The sequence below is a fragment of the Hyperoodon ampullatus genome (genome assembly GCF_949752795.1).
Source record: "Hyperoodon ampullatus genome assembly, chromosome: 13".
Lineage (NCBI taxonomy): Eukaryota > Metazoa > Chordata > Mammalia > Artiodactyla > Ziphiidae > Hyperoodon > Hyperoodon ampullatus.
In genome coordinates, this window is record NC_136926.1 from 55,457,410 (window position 1) to 55,479,908 (window position 22,499).

A 22,499-nucleotide genomic window follows, 5' to 3' on the forward strand; every position below is an offset into this window, starting at 1 on the left:
CATACCAAATATGTGATCATGACAGAAAAAATGACAGGCAATCTTGGTGTTTAAACACTGAGAGATAACATGTGGTCAACAGCATGCTGGCCAGGTCTACATGTGTAACAAAAACCAGATCACATCATTGTCAAGGTAATTAGAACAATAAAGTAAAGGTAGTATTGTTTGCTAATTCCTATTTTTAACGCTAATAGCAGCAGCAATTAGGAGTGAGCACTTTGCTAAAATTCTAGACAGGAGGTGGGGGTAGTCTTTGGAGTGGTTCAAGTATGTCCCATTAAGTAAGAAAGTACCATGTTTAGCATGGCAAGCCATTCACACAGAAAATTGAAGGCTGTTTGTGTGTTATAAAATGGTAAGTGTTAAATAATAAAAATTATTCAAACTGTGTATATAGCCATTGAAAGATACTGAGTAGAAAGCTGGAAACAAGAATGGAATGATTTTTCAAACCTGTTGAGTTAAATTTTGAAAAATTATAATAGAGGACTTGGTACAATGGAAAGCAGAAATGATCAAGAAAAAAAAATCAATGGCTCAAAGCTTGAAAAGATATCAATAACATAAAGGGATGACTAACTTAGTTTAGCTAAAGACAGATAATTGAGAGATATGGTTCCTAACTTGTAAAAAAAAGGAGGTTTGGATGAACTGCCATGAATACTGTTATATATAATATAAATAAATGCATAACTACAGATTATGTGATGTCTGTTTTCTGATACACTTAACTAACTCAATCTGGCAGATCACTTTTAAAAAATGTATCTGTAATAACCCCACTTGAATTATGTGAAAACTGTTTTATTAAAGCAATGCATCTGGTGGACTGGTGGTCCTACCTAACTTCAAATCTACAGAAAGTCTAGTGGAGATTTTTGCACAGTGATACATAGGGAACTCCCTTAGTAACTCCCTTAGTAACTCCCTTAGGGATTGTACCCTTCTTTTATTTATTTTTTTCCTCACATAGTTGGTGAAATAAATTTACATAGAGATTCATAATAAAGAGTATGGCTTTGTTTTTGTTTCTATGCTTCATTACTTAATAATACATTTCAGTGAGCTCCTCTGCCTATCTCATCCTGAGTCCTTTGTGTGTTCCATGCAATGTTCATGCCATTCCAAGAATTGCCAAGCAGCTGTTGGAGGCACTTGATATTCATCAAACAATGTTTCCGTGCTCTCTGTAATTTCATTAAAAAGTCAGTCGAGGAAGGTGGAGATCTTAGATGTGCATAATGTGAATTTTTTCTGTAAAGAAAAATGGGCACCATTGCTTTGCCATTTGCATATATATCCCCCCCCCCCTACTGTTACTTGAAAAAATTAAGAGCTTCCACCCTATCAGTTTCTTAAACATGTTCTTGAGAATGTCCACATTTATGTCAGCACTTTTTCAACATCGCAGTGATACTTTTGCGAGGACTGTGGCATCTGTCCGGCTTGTTACCAGCCTAATGAAAAGTTGCTTTAGGTGTCAAAATAAATCTAAGAATGTTCTACATTTTAGCTGACTGTAATATATCATCATGGCCTGCTTAAGTAGTATAAACTGCAACATGATAAAGCAGCTAACAAAAACCTGTGAGAACCAGTAGCTGGGATAATGGGCATTCGTGTAAGGATAATATAGCAGCAATAAAAATTTCAATAACCGAAGGTTATATACCATACTTTTTAATGGAGTTCTTAGCTAACTGAGCTTTCTTCAACAGTAGACACCTGGGTACGGTGTTCCATTACAAACTGCTCCGACTTTCTTCCCACTTGGTATAATATTAGTGAGCTCATTCTTCTGGTCTTGAGATTCTCTTTTATTTACATTGTACTTTTTGGGAATTGGATTGAGTCTTAACTGTACTTATAGTTAAAGCTTCAAACTGATTTTTCCTAAAAATATCATGGGTTCAAAGACTCTGTGATTTTTTAAATGAACATCCTATTTCCTGCAAAATGAAGGGCAGAGCACTAAAACTAGTGGGTGGACACATTCAGTTATTTCATGATTACTTAGTGACTTCTTTCTCTGGACTCTCACCATTTCTGAAACTCACATTGTCTCATCTACCACTGCACTTGACATTAGGGTATGCTTATTATTGGGACCCTCCTTTACCATCCTGACCTATTGAAGCCCTACCCATTTGTTCTTCCCCATCCACTGCCCATGTCAAATGCTTTCACTTTTGTGAAAACTTCCCTATAGTCTCAGCCAGAGTTTTTTTTTTTTTTCCCCTTCTCCATATGAATGCCTGTGGAAGGGATGCTATAGTGATGATTTTCCTATTGTCACTAATTAAGCCAGAGTCCTCTAGCTGTCACAGAGAAAACCCTTTTATCCAACATAATCAATAGCTGTGGTGGATTGGATAACTGAAAGAGTTAAAGAATGGGATGATTTTTTTTAAGGATATACTCTTTAACTTCATTATTCTAACTTAAAACAGAGATGCATAAAATAATTCTTCAATCTTTTGGTATTGTCCATGGCTTAATTTGAGTATAAAGCTAGTGATTTTAATTTATCACTATTTTCCTTACATAAGCTTTCCTAATGCATTATTTATGATTTCTAGATTGAAATTCTTTAAAATGGAGCCACATCTGAAATATACTTGTGTAAATTTATGGGGTTATTTTTCCCTCCAATATTTATCATTGCCTTACCTTGACTGAATTGGACAGTAGTATTATGTGGTAGCTCTTTTTGTAACTAAGAAATTGATTTTAATGAACCTTTCTGTGGAATTGTATTAGGATTCTATTGCTGCATAACAAATTACCCCAAATTTAGCAGCTTAAAATAACACACATTTACTATCTCCAGGTTTTGAAGGTCAGGACTCCTGACATAACTTATAGTTGGCTTCTCTGCTCAGAGGCCCACAAAGCTGATACCAACTTGTCAACTACACTATATTCTCATCTGAAGTTTAACTAGGAGGTAATCCTCTTTGAGGCCCCTTCAGGTTTATGGCCAAATTTATTTCCTTGTGTCTTTGTGACTGAGGATCCTGGCTTCTTACTGGCTATTTTCTGGTCATAGAAGCTACCCATAGGTCATAGAATCTGCCCACAGTTCTTTGACACATGGCTTTCTCTATAGGTAGTTTTCAACATGGCTCTTTGCTTCTTTAAGGCCAACATAAGGATCTCTATCTCTAGTGTGCTAAGATGGAGTCTTTCATAATGTAATAGAATCATAGGAGAAACATGCCATCACCTTTGCCATATAACATAACCTAAGCAAGGGAGTGACATCTCCTTAGCTTTGTCATATTCTATTGGTTAGAAGAAAGTTACAGTTTCTACCTGTACTTAAGGTGAGTGATTATACAAGAGTATGATTCATTGGGGATCACTTTAGGATATGTCCATCATAGGCATTCAAATTAAATTACTTTTCTTAAGATTAACAGCTCTCTTTTTGTATTCATCTTTCATCAGCTTATATAATATACAATTAAATTAAATAATTAGAATATTACATAAAATTGGTGTGAACATAATTGAAGATAAACACAACTGTGTCTTGGGAAGCATACAACTCAATTGATAAGAGTAAGTTTTCAGTCTACTATAGGACTCCATATGTATGCTTTATGGAAAGAATTGACAGTGTATGTAAAGCCAGTGAGTCCACGTAAATGGGACAGTTCAGAGAATTTCATTGAACTGGTTGGAAATCCACTTAAGGTTATGGCTCATGATTTTATGTGCACACACACACACACACATACACACTACACATACTGGTTTGTATACAGCAAGCTCTCAATAAACAGGAACTAGATAAAGGAAGCTGGTGAAGCACTGCAATACAAGTACCATACAAACTATTTAGAGGGAGTAATTGGTAAATACAAAATGATGAAAATTTGATAGTCTGCTTGTAAATCGTAACATATTTGAGCTAATAGGAGTATTAGGTGACATCTATTCTAGCTATCTCTTTTTATAAGTATGGAAACTTAGACCAAGGGAAGTTATCGCTGAATCAATATTGCATGCCTACTTTATTTATAAGTTCACTATAATAAGGAAAGAGAAAGATGTAAGCCAAGTGTTTTGAGATTATGATGAAACACATGCAAGGTTAGATTAGAAGCAGAGATTTAAGGAAGGTTAAATGTGGGATATTGGAGCTAGGCCCAGAAGAACTGGGATATAGAAAGACAGAAAAATGAAGAAAATCTTAGTCTTGATGTAAGATACAGAATTAGCTAAGGCACTGAGGCGTGAAAGTTTCATAATTTACTCATAGATCATAAAGTGAAATTTCTCATTTTAGAGAAAAGGGTATTTTGAAGGAAGTAAGGTCTTCTTCAAAAAGTCAGAAGTATGTAAGGTCAAAGTAAAATTTTAAAGGGTCTTAGAGGCTATATGAAGTGATATGAATAATATTTTCTAATATATAGTAATATCCATAAGAGGTTTTAGAGTAATAATATGATCATGGGTGTTAAGAATACACTTGTAGATGTAATTTATGAGATAAACTTGAAGACAGAGGTGATATATGACCTAAATATACTCTAAGCCCAGGTGTGGCCCTCATCTTGAAGCACGAAAGTCAGAGTGGATGGGATATCCAAGTGGAATCAACCTCAAAGCCCAGAGTTCTTAAAGGGACATATTTATGAGTACTGAATTCTCACAGGATAAATACAAGAATAGAAATGTGTTCCAGAAAGTTTTCAAAATCTTCATTGACATTGTGGGTGTGATTAGGACATCAATCAGTGATGGTGACAGCTGATGTGGGTGGTATAATTGGAAATAGTTTTCCAAGAAAGTCAGGGGAGGAGCCAGTGATGAGTAGAATCAGAGAGCAGTCATGTGGACCTAAGGGAATTTCTAGCTCACTTTTGGCCCTAGGAGAATGCTTGTGGGAGAATGAAAAGCTGCCACTTAGTGGTCATGGAAATGGTGTTTTCAAAAGAAAAGTTAATATTTTGGAGTAGTTGAAGAGGCAGAAATAATCCTAAGAATAGTTGGAAGATATAGGAAAATTTCTGGGTAATGAAAGAAGAGTTCCTGAGTGTATAAAACAGGGTTAGAAGTTGAGGCACACAGCATGAGGTTAAGAGAAAGTGATCATTAATTTCCAAACTCAACCTAGAATTTAGATCCTCTCACTGTACATAAACACCATATTAAAGAGTGGCATGGCTTATAGTTAAAAGTAACATCCATTAAGTGTCTTCTTAACACAAGACATAAAACGTTTAAACTTCAGCTGGATGACATCATGAAACAAACATTGTTTGTACCTCACTGCTATTGTAATGTTTCTGAAAGTGTTTTCTTATGGTGGGCTCAACACAAATACTGTTAACTAAATGACTCCATGTGGAAATTTTGCATACACACTGCTTACTTCAAACCATCTCTTCTTTATATGCCCACCGTATCTTTATGTAAATCCACACAATACTCACTCAACAAAGATAGTGTGAATTTCCTTCATGAACTATGGAAGCCGTTTATTGACAGAGAGAGACAGCTCAATCCTACCGTCCACTCCTTATGTTTCTCCCTTCCAATCTAACCTACACTTTCTGTATTTCTGTTAACCTTTACTGCTCAACCTCATCTTTATCTAATGACTCTACTATTCCTTTAGAGCTGTATTTTGTGAATAATTCCCTCTGTTACTTATTTACTTGTTTCATCATTTTCTTCCAAATTAAATTCTCCCTGTCAAAGAACACACAAGATCAGCTCTCATTCTAGAAAAGTCCATCCTCAAACATATTACTTCTTTTGACTTCACTTTATCTATTTTAATATTGTTATACTTCATGAAAGAGCTGTCTATACCTACCATCACAAACTCACTTTGTTTTTCATCAAAATCTGTTCTTCTCAATGAGATGGTCAGTGGCCTTATAATAATAATTTTTAACAAATCTAAGTCTTCCCTTGAGAGTTCTCCAAAAGGAAAACGTTTAATGACTTTCATCTACTTTCTGTAGATTATTTTTCTACTTATTTTCTATTATATTTTTCTAACATATTTCTATATTGCTCTATAGCATTTTAAACTTAAACTTATCACTGACTATTATTGAAATTTATAACTATCCTATGCCTTCACTTTCTCAACTGTTGGCTCCTTTCTTTTAACAGATCCAAACACAAGACAATTCAGATTTACTTTATAAAATTAGACAGGTGTTTGCCCATATTCTGCCTTGATGTAAGTGAATAGGAAGCTCCCACAAGAACATAAGAGAACATTCTATCAGGGGCTGATTAGGAAGTGAGAGTGAGATTCTCAAATTATAGCCAAGCTATTGCCATCCTCAGGTGTGCCTCATTAGAGCACAATCACATAGTAATTGTCTCTCTGTTCATTCACTTCCTTTAATGTTTCATAGACTTTTTTTTTGTTTACTGCTGGATTCTAGAAAGCACCTAGCACATATTAGATGCCTAATAAATATCAGTTAAATAATGGAATAAACAGACACTTTCTTACCAGTCTCTTCTCCCGCTTAGCTTAATGCAGAGCCTTCAAAACTTTCGAAAGTAGTTTCAGATAACGTTCCCTCATTCTATTGCAGTTTCACTTTTAGATTTGTCTTTTAATAGGGTTGATTTGACACCTTCTCTTTATGTTTCTGGTTCCTTTTTGATTTTCTAGATGGGTTCTTTCACAGAAACAGTAAGCTTCCCCAAAGCTGCTTCTCAGGTTATGATACCCCTTCAATCCTTGTAACTGTTGATTATATTATCTTTTGTTGAAGAATTTAGGTATTGAGGTGCTAAAAGCTGTATAAATAGTTAATGGAATGGAGACACTTAGGTGCATAATTCAATTGTATTAGACGAATAGATCACATACATTAGAGTCACAGCACTGGCAATAGATGGGAGACTTCTTCAGCACTACTAAAATACAGGACCAAGAGAGTTACTGGTGTTACAACTAGGATGAATTACTGTGACCGGCCAAGATATAATAATGGTATGAATTATTGAATTGGCATCTTCCTGAGACAGCTTTGGTCAGAGCTTTGCTATGTTCTGGAGATGATAGAAGGAGATTTGTGTGATGTAAATCTATAATCAAAGGGTGTTCAGGATGAAAGATGACCTCCAAGGTTATAAACCTGAGCAGGAGACTGCATCACCACATGAAAAAGAAACAGTAAAATATGAAGCATTCTTCAGTTAGTATTTGGAAGCCAAAGAAACTCTACTCTCTTACAAATTTAACTCTAGGAAAGTTTCAAATAGGCAGAGATAGAATGTAAAATACTGAGATAATCATGCTTTGGGTGGCTGAGGTGAGAAAAGTAGATCAGTGTAATATGATGTTAAACATGTTTCTTGAAATTATGCCTAAGAAAGGATTAGAAACTAATTAAAACATTTGGGCTTTGAGGAGCAAAGAGACCTAAGGTTACACACACTCACACATACACACACACTGCATTTACCTGGCAAATACTTAGGTAATTTGGGTCCTATACATAGTTAGAAGCAGGATATTTTGTTAATGTACTGATGATTTCATTTAAGTACATCAAAAGTATACCATTATTTTGGAAGGTAATCTGAAAAATATGCTCTGATCCTACTGACCAGAAGCATTATTTTTCTTCTGAGCTCAGCTAACAACAGCTGAGCAAGGTTCCTGCAAGAGGAACCCAGGCAGGCTGGGAACACATTCCTTTGCCGTCACTTTTTGACACACTGAGTGATGGAGATGGATCTGAGATTCAGCATTTCCTTCCTGAAAACAAAGTAGCCTTTAAAAAGGGCTGTTAAACTGCTGTCTCGTGTTTGATTATTCTGTCCTCAGTAAAGTCCTTTATTTTTTACTATTAAACGGTCATTTTTATGGATGAGATTATTTTCGTCCGATGACTGTTTCAAGAAACAATAGGTCAAAAGCAGCAAACTATAGACAAGAGCTGGGGCTATGGAGACAATTATCCCAAATAATAGATCATGGTTGGTTCAATCTGAGAGAGCACCCTCCAGGAAATTGTGCCAGGTATTCAGGGAAAATCTCTTATAGACATGGCTTTAATTTAATGTAATGAAATAGTAATGCATAGATTTATACCATGCAATAAGACATCTTTATGTCTATACATAATTTCAAACTACATATGAAAAATACAGTAACTCAAATTAATGCATTTCTAACATATGATCAATTGCATTGCATTTCATGGCTGTTAAACTTGTGTTTTATAGCATCAATAACAATTGTAATAAAATGTGTTTCCTTATTAGGTCCCTCAACTTTTTGTTTTTTTTTAAGAAAGGCAATAATGTAAAATTATCTTCAAAGTTACTTTCTTTTTTAAAATGACTTAATTGTTCTTATATTGTGTAATAAAGAGAACAGAAGTATTGACAAAATTAAATCCAAAAAAACCTCCACACTATGTTGCTCTTTTGCTTTCTTATAAGACAACAAAGATACATCAAAGACAGCTGAAAAAATAGTCCTAGAAAAGGAAACTATTATTACTTATATAGTGTCAGAATAAACAAAATATAACATTTTGTTTATTGACTTGAAAATATTTAAATCACTGCTCTTTTATTTGTAAACAATTATTTTCAGAATTTTATTTACTTAAATGGAAATTGTTTAAAATGTATTAGAAAGAACTAATATTTAGGTTGCCTGTATTTTTTCATCTCCAATGAGTATTATGCTTTCTTTCCCATTGCAAGCACAGAAGCTTCCAGCCATCCTTTTTTCCCCCTCTGCTGTTCTCCAGACTATAGAAAATAATCTTTCTTACTCAAGGAGAGGGTAGATAATTCAATAAAATTTGTGGAGGGGTTTAGAATTTTCCCACTCCCTAACAATTGGAGAGAATTGATTTCTATTTATATTGAGAATAACATTAATTTTTAAATTTCTGTTTTCAAGCCTCTGAATGTTTATTCTGTGCAACCCAAGACTTGTTGGCATCTTCATGTCATCTAGTGGACTCTACAGCTGTGATAATTATAAAGTAGATAAACAGCCATAAAAGCTTCTATATTCAAAAGCTCCAGAAGGGAAAAATACATTTGACAAAAGATACAGGATTAAGTATTTTGTATTGTAGTTCACTAAACATTAATTCTATACATTTTTAAAATGAAAATAAACCTGCCATTGAAGTCTACTAAGATTGACTTGAAATGGCCTTTTCTGGCCTGGACATCTATGAAACACTAGGGATTATTCTCATAATAATTAGTGAGCTTGTGTCCTGCACCCACCATGGACACGTCCAGTGCTACATGCTGAAATCCCTGCCTTGTGGAGTGTGAAATTTACCTAGGGGGGAAAAAATCTTACACATGAAAATGCAAATAACAGTACATAGTAATAGATGGTAAGAGTCATGATGAAGACCCAGGGTAAGATTCATAATATAAAATATGTTTTAAACTCTATTTACTGAAAATCAATTTTCCTTTTCACTCTTATTTTTTGTTCCCAGTATGTAGATTCACGGATGGAGTATTTCTTTTCACTGGTGCACAGTTTTGAATTGGAGAGTTGTGTAAGGCTACTTTTTCTCCACTCAGCCAATTTTCTCATCTCCCAGGAGGAAACATTTTCTAGATTCTCTCGTTTCTCAGAAACCCATGGATGAGCCTGGCAATTGACATTTTTAAATTACTGATGACCTGTAGCATTAATCCTTTCACCTTGCTAAGGCATGCCTGCTCGGCCATGGTAATCTGACTTTTTACTCATCATAATCCCATTAACAAATTGAAAGATAGAACAAGAATTTTTTTACCAATCCCTCTGACAGGAAGCAGTGCAAAGGGGTTATAATTATGGATTATGTATTTTATTATACATTGGAGCAAGCACACATTAGCCTAATTAAAAACACAGTGTGAATATTCAACTGCATCGAGCTGCAAATGTTTAAGGGCTGTCTGTAACAGCTGAAAATATATTTTGGTCTCATAGCAAACCTCGTCAAGTTGTATGGAAAACTGAGTTCAGGCATTGAGGATTGCACATTTCTGTGTTGGCAGATTTACTGAGACCTCATCTTGTAAAACACTTGCTAATCTAGGACTCAGAAACAAAGCATATCTGAATGAACCACAAAATTATGAAGTGAGGTTTCACTGAGTCCTACTGATGGAAAGAAGTCAGATTTTGTTTCACTAAATATCCCAACCTGATTTCAGTTTTACTGAATATCCTGATCTGATTTCAATTTCACTAAATATCCTGATCTGATTTCAGTTTCACTAAATATCACGATCTACCTTTAGAAGAAACTTTGAGTGAGAAGAAACCTACCCCAGACCTAAGCAGAAAATACTGCTTCAACACTTTAAGAATCTAGCTTATTGTCAATTTCCAATATTGGCTTGGAATCATAGAATTGTACAGCTAGATTAGCATGTCCAGGCAATACAGTCTAACTCTGAAATTAGAAGATCCAACAGATGAAATGACTTGTCTAAATGCATAGAGCAGACAAGGAGCAGAGCTGGACCAGTATAGCCACAAACATTTGGTCAGGCAGCTCATTGCATAACTCTAGGTGGCACCAGTTATGAAAACTACAGTGAACAATCTTCAGAGCCCCTTGCAGAAGCTCTAGAAGTTTCCATGGTTCACACTTCACTTCATGACCCAATACCTTTTTAATCTACCTACTTTAAGTATTGAATATTTTCAACTTTTCATCAAGATAAAACTCTTCTATCTCTGACTTAAATTATTTTTATTGAAATTGTATTATCCTTGTTTTACCATCAGATGTAATACTTCTTTAAAATGTGCTATTGTGCTATTGACCTCTACTGATAAAAACTATTTTTCTCTTTCAGATAAGCATTGAGCCTTGGTCCAGAAAGTGCAACATTATGACTTAACTTTGGTGCACTTATATATCAGTGCAACTCACACCTGGGCCAAAGCTAAATATAAGATAACTGAGCAAGGATGGGTAGAAATATAACCCTCCCAGCATGTATCACTATGACAAGAAGAGCTCAAAGAGTATGGTACATACTGTCATCTGCTTGTATTGGCAAAAGGGTGACTGGGTGTAGGTCATGACATCAAAACAGAGTTGGATCTTTCCTAAACATGTTACATAAACATGAATCAAATCCACTCTCCTGCTCTACATCTCTATTCTGAGCTACCATCATCTTACACCTGAAAGATGTCAATAGTCTCCACATTGATCATCTTTTTCCACAGTTGCCATTTAACCCATTCTCCGCAAAGCAGTCATCAAATATTCTTTTTTTTTTTTTTTGCGGTACGAGGGCCTCTCACTGCTGTGGCCTCTCCCGTTGTGGAGCACAGGCTCCGGACATGCAGGCTCAGCAGCCATGGCTCATGGGCCCAGCCACTCCATGGCACGTGGGATCCTCCCGGACTGGGGCACAAACCCGCGTCCCCTGCATCGTCAGGCGGACTCGCAACCACTGCGCCACCAGGGAAGACCCATCAAATATTCTTAATATACAAATCTCATTATACTGTCTTCCCTTTAAACTATTTCAGTAACTGGCTAATGCCACTAAAATAGAGACCAAACATTTTACCATTGCTTCCAAGGTCAGGCCAGTTCTTCTGAACTTCTCTTTGCCTGCTCTGCTCCCACTTCCATGGTCATCATTCTTTTCCACCTATGCACCAACATACTTTCTGTGTCAGCAATTTTGAATGAATAATTTTCTCTCCCTGGATAACTTTTTCTCTTGCTTTTGGAATAATCAACACTGTATCTCTTTATCTTGCAAGCTTCAGCATAAATATTATTTCATCAAGGAATTCTTCCTGTTCCCATCTCACAACTGTGTCCCATACCCAAAGCAAAGCATTGTGTTATCTGCTTTCTGGAATTTATTATAATTGCAATTTAACAATATTCTGTGTAACTATTAATTTAATATTTATCTCTTCCCCCAGATTAAAAGTTCCATGAGGTCCCAGACCCAGTCTTTTTTTTTTTTTTCATCACTCTGTTCCCAGCATAGAGAATAGTGACTATACATAGCACATAGTAGACATATAATAAGTATTGTATAATGAGTGAATGAAGGGGTGCTGGGTAGCATATAATGTCAGCCACACACATTGGGTAGGAAGCAATGAAATCAAATATCTGAGACTGCAGGGCACTTGCACATTCTGTTTCATCTGCTTGGAATAATCTCCTTTCTGTTTCACTTTAATGTCTGCTTTAATGTCATCACCTCATAATGATTCACACCTGCAGGCTAGTTCCCTCTGTTGGACTCTTGTGGCATCTATTCACTTCCATTTATAGCATTTTTAATGATAATTTTATATTTAATTGTGCAAAATTTTGATCATTATCTTGCTTTCACTTAAGCTTAAAGAACACAATTAATATACATTTCTGCTTACCAACATGCTAGGTTCTCAGGACAGTGCCTACTACATAGTAGCCTCGTAGAAAATGTTTATGAAATGGATAAGGTAATGAATATTCAGTATGTGTCTTTATGGAATCAAGATGTCCACTCTGAAAAAAGTTGTTACTGCCATCATAGTGGTTATGTGTGTGTGTGAATTTTTGGCATTAACACCAGCTGAAGCAGTCCAGATCTCAGTGGGATAACTCACTGTTTTACTGAATAGAGATTCTTTGATGTATATGTTAAAAAGCAAAACTGTATTTCTTATGTTGGTTTACAATTTTCTTCATTGGTCCAGACTCCTCAGGGATCTGTGGGAAGGGTCACTTCATTTTGTTCCATCAGAATCCTTACATTTGGTTATTCACTAAGTTACCCCACTTGTAGCTCAGAGCCAGGGGAAGATACAGTTCACAGGCAAGTCTGGCCCAGGAACATTTTGACAGTCTCTGTAAGGCCAATAAAAAGAAAGCTGCCACTAGGTCATATTAATGTCTTCATTTACACGTGGCCTAAACAAGAAAACTAAGAAAAGCCATCTGGCTTAGATGCTGAGAAAATGCCTCAGGAGATCATAATAAACTGTCCCTCAATATTCTTTTCTCCAGGCTAAGTGACCCAATTCTTCCAGGGTTTCTTAATAGAGTTTATTCTAGAGTACTACATTTCCTGGCCACTGCTCTGAGTTGTAGGAATAAGTAGTTCCTTCTAATCCATTTATTTTTTTTTACCTTTTATCAAAAAGAAGGGTACATAAAAATACAAAACAATGAACTATCAGAGTTTTAACAAGATGTGGAGAACACGTAAGTGCATCCTCCCATTAATAATGAGGAACCTGAGGCCCAGAAGAGCTGTCTGACTTGGTCAAGGTCTCCCTAATAGGTATAACAATTGTCTTTTAGGTACTCATGAGTGTCTTATAAAGCTATGTTTCTATTTTTTTTTAAGTTATTTTAAAAATCACCAGAATCTTTAGTTTTATTACTGCCTTTGACTTGGCAATAGTATTTTTAATGATATCCATATCACTCCTTAATGACTAATTGTTCAAACAGTTTCTTAAGCTGGTGGCATAAATATTTGTCTGTGATTCAGTTAGGTAGTAATTACTCCCCTTAGATACTTATCTTTCCTTACATATGCATGCTGATAAGTCTTGGATGTTGGAAAAAATAAATAAAGCACAATGCAGAGATATAATTTTATAATGAACAGTTTTATATTTTTAACTTTGGATATTGTAATTCTCAATAAGTGACCATTTATATATTAACAATTGTAATCATTGTTTTATGCCATTTATTTTATGGCTTTTTTTTTATCATTTAAGAACTTTAGGATTCCTCAAGATTGATGGTTTGTCATGTGACACTGAAGCTAGTCCTGCAGGGAATGGAAGTATGTGTAGAATCTTGTTGAGAGAATTCCCAAGGTTAGATATTCAGGCATAAATATAGGATAACCAGATTCACAACTGGTAATCTTGGGTTCCTCTCATATTCCCCAGTTCTTTCTCTTCAATGCCCCATCATAAACAGATTCTTCACTGAACATCTTAAATAAGTAGAACAATTGTATAAGCCATTTAATTTATAATCCCTGTCATTGTGCCAAGTATTTTCTATCATTATCATATTAAAATTCATGACTATATGAGATCAGTAGAAGTAAATACTATTTTTGTCTCCTTTAGAAATACAGTTGACCATTGAACAACACAGGGTTTAGTGGCACTGTTGCTCCCCACAGCAGTAAATCCGCATATAACTTTACAGTCTACCCTCGGTATATGTGTTCTGCATCCTCAGATACAAACAGCCACAGATCGATTGGTACTGTAATACATATTTATTTAGAAAAACCTACATATGTGCTGTTCAAACCCATGTGGTTCAAGGGTCAACTGAAATATAAATTATAATCTTAGGATATTGTATAACAGTTATAATACTAATAAAAATAAAACATCCCAACTGTAGGAATTTTTAACTCCCTTTAATAATTATTTCAAGAGGAAATCACAAAATATCTAGGATACATCCAAACAAGTTGAAACCTCAATGAGATACCACTAGGCACCTATTAAAATGGCAGAAGTTAAGAAGACTGAGCACAGAGAGCATTAGTGAAAATGTGGAGGAACTGGAACTCTTAGACACTGCTCAGAGGAGTGTAAAAAATTCAATCACTTTGGAAACGACTTTAGTAGTTTCTTAAAAAGTTAAATATGCACCTACTGTAGGATCAAGTCATTTTACTCTTAGACATTATTCAAAGAAAGATGAAAGCTTATGTCCACAAATATGGGTATATGGAAGTTCATAGCATCTTTTTATGTAATATCACCAAACTAGAGACAACATAAATGTCCCTCAACAGATGAGTGTATAAATGACCTATAATATTTTGGTACATTGGAATACTATTCAACAATAATAAGGAATGAACAACTGACACATGCAAAAACATGGATGGATCTCAACATAATTACATTGAGTGAAAGAAACCAGAACCACCCCCCAAAAAAAGAGTACTTCCTGTATGATTCTACTTATATAAAATTCTAGAAACTGCAAAGTAATGTGCAGTGACAGAACGTACATCAGTGGTTGTCTGGGAATGGAAGAGAGTGTATGGAGGAAGGCAGGAGGGAGGCAACACGGTGGGGCATAGAAGCCTAAGGAAACATTTGGGAGAAACGGATAAGTTCATTAATTTGACTGTGGTAATTATTTCACAGCATATCCACTTGTACAATTTAAATATTTATGGCCTGTCAATTGTGCCTTAATAATGTTATTAAAATAAACTAAAGAAGTTTATAAAAGTGCATTTATTATTAAACAAAAAAATATATGAATTAATTTATCAGCTCAAAGGGTTAGAAAATGAAGCAGTAATTTAGTTCTATCAAAGAAAAAAAAGAGATAAATAGAAATAAGAACCAAAATGAAAGAATTATGTTTTTAAATATTAAATTGATAGATATTCTTTATATAAAGGAAAATATATAAACTTCCATGGTGTATAACAAAGAAAATATTAAAAACTAATAATACATAAATGTAAGAATTTACAAAAGGGAAGACAGCATAACTATAATACACTAGTCATATGACAGAATTCTTTTAAACCCTGTAAAAATAATGTTGGAAAATTAAGTCACTAGAAAAATATACCCAGAAAATGAAAGTAACAAAACTGACTCCAAAAGTAACTTAAAAATGAAAAAAGCAAAAACAAAAACAAACCTGAACCATGGAGGGAATTTAGAAATTTAATAAAGAGTAATTTTTTAAAGTTAGGCTGGGCTTCCCTGGTGTTGCAGTTGTTAAGAATCTGCCTGCCAGTGCAGGAGACACAGGTTTGAGCCCTGGTCTGGGAAGATCCCACATTCCACAGAGCAACTAAGTTTACGAACCACAACTACTGAGCCTGTGTGCCACAACTACTGAAGCCCTCGTGCCTAGAGCCCATGCTCCACAACAAGAGAAGCCACCATATTGAGAAGCCCACACACCACAACAAAGAGTAGCCCCCACTCGCCACAACTAGAGAAAGCCCACGCACATTAACGAAGACCCAACGCAACCAAAAATAAATTAAATCATTTTATTAAAAACATTTAACAAATAAATAAATATTAGGCTTAGTTTGTTTTATTGGAAATTTTTTTCAAACCTTTACAAAGCATGCATTTTCTGTGAGGTTTTTACTGTTTACAAATATATGGCAAAGTCATGATTTAAAACTATGAGATTGGTCAGGAGCAAATAGACAAATGTGTAGAAACGAATACTGAAAATAGTCCTATAGATAGAGACAAAGAAAATAAGTCCATTGCAAAAGGAGAGAGATGAATTGGAAAAAATACAATTAAAATATTGAATAAATATTTCTACTATTTGAGGAAACTATAACTTATTATTTCATATTCACTGAGTCAATAAATAATAAAAAGGCTGACCCAAGTTTTGTGTTGTATTGTGACAGTCCAGGGACACCAAGTACATTCTTACTTTCTTGTACTCTTCATGGGACAGTGAGTTGGTACTACATTGCTAGAGGAAAATTTGGCAAAATAAATATTAATCACTCTACTGTACATATAGTCCAATATAAAATAAAATTTTTTAAAAATATTAAAACCTATGTATATTTCTTGAGTCATAAATTTCACTATTAGAAATTAATTTTAAAATATCTTAAAAATTAATCTTAAAAAATATTTACAAATGTAAAATTAAGTGCATACATTTGTTCAAGGAATCATAGTGTGTATTTACAAAAGTTGAGCAAAAAAATTATACCTTAGGATATTGTTTAAATATATTATATAAAATACACACATTGGTGTGCTATGTAGCCATTAAATCATGATGTAGATTTCGATTTATTGGCCTGGAAAGATTCTTTAAATATTACTGAGAAAGAGCATGTGTAATATTATTTGGTAAGTGTACACACATACACTCTCACATTTACTGCTCTTTTCAAAATTTCTAATATGTTTTATGGAGACAAGGAGATGGTTGTAGGGAATTTTCAAAACAGTTAACAACTTTATAATAGTTAATAACATTCATGTGTAGTTTTCATTTTCTTTTTTATACATTTCAGTCTTTTAAAAAAATAATACCTTAAAACTTTTCTTATTATCAGGGAAAAAATATTTTATTTGGGGCACCTGGATGGTATATTTGAGTACCCTCTTACTCTCTGACTAAACTGGAATTGTCTTTTATGAGCTCTGCCCATTGGGGAAAATGATTCTGATTTTGATTTTGTGTGTATTGTTAACCCATCCTCAGAACCAGCAAGAGAACATTAAGGAAAGGGAGCTGCTGTGTTGGGGGGTGGGATGCAGTGTAGAGGTTTGGTGAAGATTGCTATCTGCAGAATTCTCCAAATGCATTTGTGAGAAAATGGTTAAAAGAAATTTAAAAAAAATTTTTTTCCCCAAGCCATGAATTTATGTTGGTTTCATGGTACATGGTATTCACTGAAATTAAAGTTTTCAAGTCACTAATTGATTGTAACTTATTTATTCTCCTTCCTTTTAAATCCAATGAACCTATGAGTATGAGACACATAAGGAATCAGAGTGGCATGAGAAAAAAAGAGTCTACTTGGGGGTCCATCAGGAAAGACCTTGAAAGCTGCTTGCAGTTTCTGATCCATGGTTAAAATGTTGTTTTTTGTAACCCACAATCTCACATTCTGAACTCTGCAGATGAGCACAGGTAGAATATGTGTCTTTGTTATTCTATAGATACGGAAACATGACCCACTTACCTTAAAAAAGTATAGAATAATACAACATAGTGTGTGGTAAGTGCTCAGTGGTACGATTTGGTTATGACATTATTTCAAAGCTATAGTTGTAATAAGCATGGAATATTACGTCCAAAAATTGAATTTTCCAGAAGGTCTTTCGCCTCATATTTCTAAGAGGATAGCACCACCATACATGCAGAAGATGATCTGGAATCATCTTCTGATCTGGAATCCAGGGCTACATCACCAACTCCCTACCTCTTACTTATGCCCCAGAGCTCATTAATAACAACAAAAAGATCCACGACTCTCATCATGTTTGCCATCTTCACCTCTACAATTATTACTTGAGTTCAGTTCTCTGTGGACTTTTCTTGAATTTTTGAAAATATTTGCCTAACTGGTATTCCTGCCTCTTGCTTTGTCCTCTTCTAATCAATGCCCAGTGTGATATTTCTAAGTTGCAGCTCTGACCTTAACAATCTCCTGCCTAAAATGTTTCAATAATTCTCCATTTCCAGCAGCATAAAATCCAAACCCCTTAGGATGACATACAAATTTCTTTGTAATTGATCCTCTCTGCTTGTCTCTCTCTGCTTGTCCCTTGACCCTTCATCACTTCATCCTGAAAGATTTGTCATTCCCAGCATGTATCAAGCTCTTGTCACCTTGGGGCACTTCACACATTGACATCCCTCCCCATCAGATATCCCCATCCTCCCTTTATTACCTGACTAACTTCAATTCATTCTTTAAGATTCAGTCCATATGTCACGTCTTTTCGGAAGACGTTTAGTCTGATCTCGTGTGTCAGGAGTTGATAGCCTTCCTTCTCTCCTGTAATGATTCATGTGTATTTCTATTTTAAGATTTGTCTATGTAAAAGTTTTCTTGTGTCCCTAGGTTCACTGTCAACTTCACTAAGGTCAGGAATTGCATTTAATTATTTGTTGTATCCTAAGACAAATTCTCACCCTCTCCCTTAGGATATGTATATGATGAATGTCCAAAATATTTATTGAATTAAAAAAGGAATGAATAAATGAGTGGTGAAGAGTGTGCTGTATGAATAAAATTATTGCAGTGTGCATGCCATCAAGAATTAAATGACTATGGAAGGGAATAAATGATTAGAAGAAAAATAAGACTATAAGACCAAACTTTTTCAAAGTTATGTATTATTTTGTGTTCAATCACACAAATTAATGCTCAATCATATATTGTTATATGAATATACATTATATATATATATATATATATATACTTGTGAGTATATAACAACAAATAAATATACACATTTGTATATACACATATATGCATACATGTGTATATATATATATATGTGTGTGTATACATATATATATATATATATATATATATATATACACAGATACATTTCCCATATTCTTAACATAAATTAAACTGAGTTCCCACCAATATGCTAACTGAACACACCAAATAAACTTGGAGCTTATAAAATAGTCCACATTGCTCATTACATTCTTTCTTATGTTTAAGTCATTGTAAGATTCTTGAAGTTAAAATCTGTTATTATTCTACATAGTGCTGAGCATTGTGTTAAACCCTCAGAAGTCACATTCATGTGAGGAGATGGACTTGATTTCATACCTAAATGAGTAATTTGCTCTTGAGAAGTAGAAGTATGGGTACCAGTAATGCAGAGAAGAACCAAAGCACCAAACTTGATATTTCATGAATTAAGAAAGTTTTTCAAAAGAAGCTTCATGCACAGGAGTCGACATTTTATTAATAATTCCTTTCTTGAAAGACTCATGCAGCTTGGGCTGTTTTCAGCTCTTTCAAGTCCTCTCTTTTGCTGATGTAGCAAGAAGCAACAAATTCAAAGTAAAGCTAAAAGAAGCTCAGCCTTTGGGCAGTCATTTTTAGTATTTATGAGTGCCTGTAAATGGCTACTGAGCTGGTGGTAGCACCATTGATTCTATTTTTAACAGTTGACTTCTTCACAATCAATGGGATTGACCAAACCAACTGTCAAGTCAGCAACAACCAGACGATGACTACACCATGGTCCGTTAATGTGACTTGTGGCTCCAAGTAGGCACAGGCCTCCAACCGAGCTTTGAGCTCAGGAGCACATCCTCCAGCACCAAATATGCTTAACCTCTTCTCTCAGGACCAGCTGAACCCATGACCATGGAAACTTCATAGACAAAGACCCAGAAGTAAATTATGCAGCTCTTTAGCACCCTCTGGTGTCTAGTCTCCCAAAAACCCAAAATTCTCCTGGGTTTTTAAGAATACAACAATGATCACTCCTGCCAAAAGCTATGTAAGTCCTTGGGATGTTCAACAATCCAGAGTGTGTAATTATTTAATCTGACATCACCTTTTTTTTTTTTTTTGACTAAAGAGTACTACTAATGGGAAAAGTTTCCTCTCTATCATCTAATTAAGTGGAATTAGTATCACCAACCCAGTGTGTTTTTGCATATAGGCAATATGAAAACTGCTTGTTCTGAAATCTGATATATGCTTTGGGTTACACAAAGTAACATTTTCTAGAAAATAGTTGTTTATCAGAAGTCATTAACTATTTGAATTGTTCTTATATGAGATGAAAGATGAAGATAAAGAGATACTAGCCAAGCTAACACATTGATTACCCTTTAGGGCTTCTTCTCCCATCCTTATCCATGGACAAGTGTCAGGAAAGAGAAATGCTGAGAAGTGAGCATCAGATCTGGACCCTGGGCTGGACTCCACTTTCAGATTAAATGTGACCTTGGACAAATCACAATCTCTAGGAGCCTCAGTTTTCTCAAGTATAAAACAAGAATATAAGTCCAGGTCATCTTTGTCTTCTAGAGGACGAAATATGGAAATCTAAGATCCTATGAGTTTGTCAGGATTTGGGTTTCCGTATTACCTGAAGATGGCTGCTGGGTGCATGGATTAAATTATCTCTGTACGCATAAGTTTGAATCTTTTCATAACAAAAAAAATTAAATGACTTACAGTTGGAATCAATTTTCCATGTTTTCCTGAATATGAAATTAATGAGACTCTATGACAATCCCCAAAACATAGGAAGAATGGTTGATTCTCATTTTAGGCTCTCTCATGATTACATACTTTAAAATAAGCATTGGTAGTTCAAGAAAATCTCCCCTTTTTTAGAGTGGCCTTAAGCAATGTATGAGAAGAAGTGAATTAGAGAGAGGGATTTCTACAGAAAAGTGCCATGTGTTCTTCATATGTTTTTATCATAACCACGCTCACTTATTAAGATCCTACTAGGTACCAGGAGTTTTAGAGACCTCATTTTAATTAATCCTCCTAACATTCCTGCAAGGTAGATTGTATTATTCTCATTTTATAGAAAAAGAAACTAAGCCTCAGAGATGCAAAGCAATTTGTCCCAGTTAATATGTAACCTGTAGAGCTCATATTCAGACTAAATTTTTTCTGAACCCAAGCTGTTTGTACTTTCCATAGAAGTAGCTTCTTTTCATCTAGAGGGCAAATTGGGGAAGGGAAGGAATTATTGAGCCCATTGTTCTGAATTTCTTTCCACCTAACAGTGGATGGTTTTAAGAAGTCCCAGAGGCAGACAATTTTGTGTTCCTGCTTTGTCTCCTTAATAGAAGCCCATAGGTTGCTGGGGGGCCTTGCCCACTGAGAACACAGTCTACAGTGGAGCAGCTCCATGCACTCATTCACCTTTCTGCAGCTTTTAATTGAACATCTACTCTGTGACAGGTACTTCCAGGGAACTAAAATAAAAGTGAAGTTGTTTCTTTAAAATTCTTTATCTGTCAGAAGAAACATCATAGATATCTCCAAGGGAATAAGGAAGGTGTTGCTTGTCCCCTCCTTAGAAGAACTCACCATGCCATGGCATCCAGAAGATACCAGCACAGTCACAGGAATCTGTGCCCAGATCCATCTGCTCTTTAACTGCTACCCCTAAGTAAGCTCTTTGGTCCCAGACTGCCAGGAAGTGAGCTCTGGTTAGATAAAGGAGAAGTTGGAATGTCTCTACATCTTAGAGAGAATTAAGGAAATTATATGTCCAAAGTGTATATAATTACTGTTGAGTCTCAGTGATGCATCACTGAGAAGGCTCAACACCTGCCTGGATTTCCAATTGTCTCTCTGCTCAACCTCTCATGTCACCATGCTTCACTCTAACTCACCTGAGACACCTGAACAGCAAGACTGCTGTTCTAAGGCCAAAGAGGCCTTACTGTATATACAATCTCTGTGGTTCTCCTTGGTAAGGAGAAAATAAAATAGGCAACTGTTACCTAATATGTCTCTCCCCTTTAGCATGCACTTCCCTTTCTACATGTCGAAAAGATATGCCCCGACACCTGGGACAACAGAAAGTCAAAAGCATTCTCCATAGTGTTCTCCAGACGGTCACGTGATCATTTGGAAACTAAGTCAGTTTGTCACCAAAGCACTGATAACTGTGGTAAGAGGCAAAAGTGGCCGAGCCTGGAAAGAAAAAGCCACTTGCCCTGGAGGAGAGGTTGGAAATTATTGGCAACATTGGTCTTCAGCGTTTTCAGAGCTGTAAATTCTCTCGTGATTTACAGACCTAGAAATCAGAGATGAAAACAGAGATAAAAGGAAACAAAGACTACAGAAAAAAAAAAGAGAGAAAAAAAGAGAAATGCAATCTAGCAGGGCAAACACAACTAGGAAGTTTAGATTGGAAAGCGCAAACACAAAGCAAGGACATTCTCCCCCAGCAGAGCTCTAGAGACATTGAGAATTCAAACTTTTAGAAAAGCAAACCATTATCATATTTAATTATTTTCTTTCCA